Source organism: Rhinolophus sinicus, chromosome 1 (genome assembly GCF_057876585.1).
Source record: "Rhinolophus sinicus isolate RSI-liver-muscle chromosome 1, RSI-T2T, whole genome shotgun sequence".
Lineage (NCBI taxonomy): Eukaryota > Metazoa > Chordata > Mammalia > Chiroptera > Rhinolophidae > Rhinolophus > Rhinolophus sinicus.
In genome coordinates, this window is record NC_142501.1 from 165,694,901 (window position 1) to 165,698,736 (window position 3,836).

The 3,836-nt window shown below is 39.5% G+C and overlaps 1 pseudogene; it reads left to right on the top strand.

Annotated features, from left to right (window-relative positions):
* Positions 1 to 549: 549 nt before the first annotated feature.
* LOC109447186 (guanine nucleotide-binding protein G(I)/G(S)/G(O) subunit gamma-5 pseudogene) lies at positions 550 to 946 on the top strand (annotated as a pseudogene).
* The last annotated feature ends 2,890 nt before the right edge of the window (positions 947 to 3,836 follow it).

Consider the following 3,836-nt stretch of genomic DNA (forward strand, 5'->3'; position numbering starts at 1 on the left):
AGAGCTCACTGTGTGAGAGGCATACTGCCAAGAGGTTCCCACATCACTGGTTCCCAAACTACAATCTTATAAATCACTTAAAATTTATATTTATTTCATTTAGATTTGGTTTACTATTTTAAAATAATGTATACCATCATATGATACAAATTTTATCAGGTAGGTATGCAGTAACATGTCTCCCTACCATCTCTGTCCCCCATCACCTCTGGAGCTCCTTTTTAAACTGCTTCCGAGGCCTCAAGATAGAGTTAATGAATCAGAATCATCAGAGATGAGGCCCAAACATTGGCATGTTTGAAAAAGGTGGTTCTGATAGTCTTCAGGTTTGGAAACCATTGCTTTACAGGAGATTATAAAAGAAGTGCTTTCATTACCCAAGCTTTAGAGACGAGGAAAGTGAAGTTACCTCATAGGGTGGGCCCCTACTCCAGTATGACTGGTGTTCTTATAAAAGCATGCCACGTAAAGAGACACGCACAGCCTCGCCTCGCTGTCCCGCGGACTGGCCCCGCGGACCCAGGACCCGCCGACCTACAAACCGACTAACCTGCCGGCTCTCGCGTGCGCGTGTCTGGTTCCTCCAGCGTCACCGCTATGAGGAAAGTAGTTCAACAGCTGAGGGCTCAACCGCGTGAAGGTTTCCCAGGCAGCTGCAGATTTGAAACAATTCTGTCTGCAGAAATCTCAACATGACTCTCTGCTGACTGGAGTATCTTCAAGTACAAATCCCTTTCGACCCCAGAAAGTCTGTTCCTTTTTGTAGTGAAACTAATCTTTGGAGGTTTTGTAAACCACTTTTCATGGACCAGTGAAAACTGAAAGGAGAGTTACATCTGATGCCTGTACAAAAAGCTTCTGCCTATAACATGTGCCATACTATATACAAACTTCTGCTTTTGCCAATCCTTAAAATCTACCTCTCTGAATTTTCATGAATTTCTATTTCATAAGGGAAATTATTTTATATTCACTGGTCGCAGCATACAATAAATTACTTAGTATTAAAAAAAAAAAAAAAGACATACACCAGGGGAGAATACCACCTGAACATGAAAGCAGAGATGGGGTAATGCAGCTGCAAGCCAAGGAACGCAGGCTGCAGACGAACTACCAGGAGCTAGAAAAGAGGCACAGAATAGATTTTCCCTCACGTCCCTCAGAAAGAACGAGCCCTGCCCTGCTGAGTTTGGACTTCCAGGCTCCAGAACTGTGAGATAAGGAATTTCTGTTTAAGCCGCCCAGTCTGCTGTACTTTGTTGAGGCAGTCCTAGCAATTCAGTACGTTTTCTAAAAGAGAAGACTACTTTGCTGCTTAAAAGCCCCCTTGTCGTCAACAATGTTATAAAGATCATGTTGGTGCCAGATGGGCACTGGATTTATTAGGGGGATCACGTCATAGACTGTGTAGATGCCTGACCAATACGCTGTACACCTGAAGAGCTGAGGTAGAATAATATTGAATGTCAACTATAGTATGGAATGTCAAATATATAGGTATACATAGTCATGGGATGTGGAGTACAACATAGGGAAGATAGTCAATGGTATTGTAACAGCTACATAAGACATCAGAGGGTTAGTAGCTTGGGGGGTGGGTTATCACTTTATGAGGGGTGTAAACTTCTAACTATTACGTTGCTTTGTACACCTGAAAGTAAAACAACAACAAACGGAACACTTCAATCATTTCTGAAGTGTCCCATGACAATTAAAGAATGGGAGGTTATAGGGACATTGCCATTTTCTTTCAGAGTATTTTAGAACATTTAGAATCAACCTGTGAGACCTTTCAGGAAATACTCAAATTGTCATGTATTGGTTATCTGACTTTGGACAGGTTATTCTATGCTGTTGACTGTTAATTTTTTTAATTATTATTTTGGAAGCATGAGTAGTAATGGCTACCTTAGAAGATTGTAAAAAGAATACAAGGAGATAGCCTCCCTAACATAGAAGGCCCTCAATAAATAAATTATAATTGTCAAAAAAAAACCCCACAAATGCCTCCTTGTCTAATCCACTGCCCTAAACTTTTCTCCACTTCCCACCAAGATTATGCTCTTTCTCTACTGAACTTTATTTTTTTTATATCTCTGTTTTAGTGTGTTCAGGTTGCCATAACAAAACTACCATAAACAAGGTGGCTTATTAACAGTAAACATTCATTCCTCATAGTTTTACATGCTGAAAAACCCAGGATCACGACACTGACAGATTTGATGTGTGATGAGGGTTTCTTCTTACCATAAACTCACATGGAAGGGTGAGCTGACTTTCTGGAATCTCTTTTATAAGGGTGCTATTCTCAATCTTGAGGGCTGTGCTCTCATGACTTAATCAGCTCACAAAGGCCCCACCTCTTAATACCATCACCTGGGGATTAGAATTTCAAAATATAAATTTTGTGGTGGGGGGGCACATAAATACTCAGACCATAGCAATCCCTTTCATGTCTTCTCTCCCCATCCCACCTATTAGAGTTCCTGTCTCTCTTTGAATCCTTCTCGATTGTAGAAAGTTACTTTTATTCCTGTAGAATGAAAAAAAATGAATATTAACCAATTTGCCACAATGTGAGCTTCATATGAGTAGAGATTGCTTATCTGCTCCCCCCCCCATTTTATTTTCAATCCCTAGAAGAGAGCCTAGATCAAAGTTGACATTCAGTAAATATTTGTGGAATGAAACATTTCGGTTTTAAATTATTGACTACTGGGCATAGTTAGGTGTTTCTTGGAGTTCTTTTTTTCTTTTTTTTTCTTTTCTTAGGAAGACTGAGTTCTTGGAGGGCAGGAATGCTGCCTTATACTTTCCTTGTATTCATGAATTCACAACTATTGAATATCTGCTTTAATTCAGGTACCATGCTAGCTACTGAAGGTACATTGAATAACAAAACAGATATAGTGTCTCCTCTGATGGAATTTATAATCTAGTTGGAAACAGAAACATTAAAGACATAATCTCTTCTATGATGACAATTACAATTCTGATAAACACCTTGTAGGAAAAATATAAAAAGCTAGAAGCAAGGATAACTAAGGTACTTACTCCCCCTAGTGTTGGGATCAGGGAATGTCTTCTCAAGGACCTAAATTCTTGAGAAGAAAAGTGGTGGGGAAAGTATGAATGCCCAGCCAAAGGAACACCTTGTCTGGAATCTCTGACCAAAACTTGGGATAGGGGTTACTTGAGCTGAGAGAGAAAACTGAAATATATTTTGGAATCTTATTTTGAGTCAAGTGTGAATTGTTTTTTTGTTCTGGGAAATCACCTAAAGGGACCCTTTAAATTACACAAATGTGAAACAAGTATTTACTTACCCTTTGTTTTTAGGAGAAAACTGAAAGAAAAATAAGAATGTAGGTGTTTTTGACATAAGCCTTAATCAGTGCTATGTTTGGAGTCTAAATAGTTGTGTACAGTTGAATCATTACTACACGAGACTCATTAGCTTCTGTGGTGAGAAACATTTCTTGAGTTTATTTAATCCTGGAGTGCATGGTACAACAAAAGAGGCTTACCCTTGGGGAGGTGGGTGTGGACTTATTCAAGAATTCCTTGTCCCAGACATTTTTCCCAAAGCAGAGCACAGAGAGTCTTCACCATTCTAGAAGAGACAGTAACGAGAAATGGGACTGGGCTTGGCACACCAATCTATCCTGGATTGTTGGGATCTTACAGATGACTATACGGCTGAATAAACCAAAATGCACCAATGCTTGCTTTCAAAATGATTGCTCCAATAGCAGAGAGAAAAATGGATTGGAAGGGGCAAAAGTGGATTCATTCTAGGTTATTCTGAATTTATGGGCTTCTTTGGTTAATTTCTT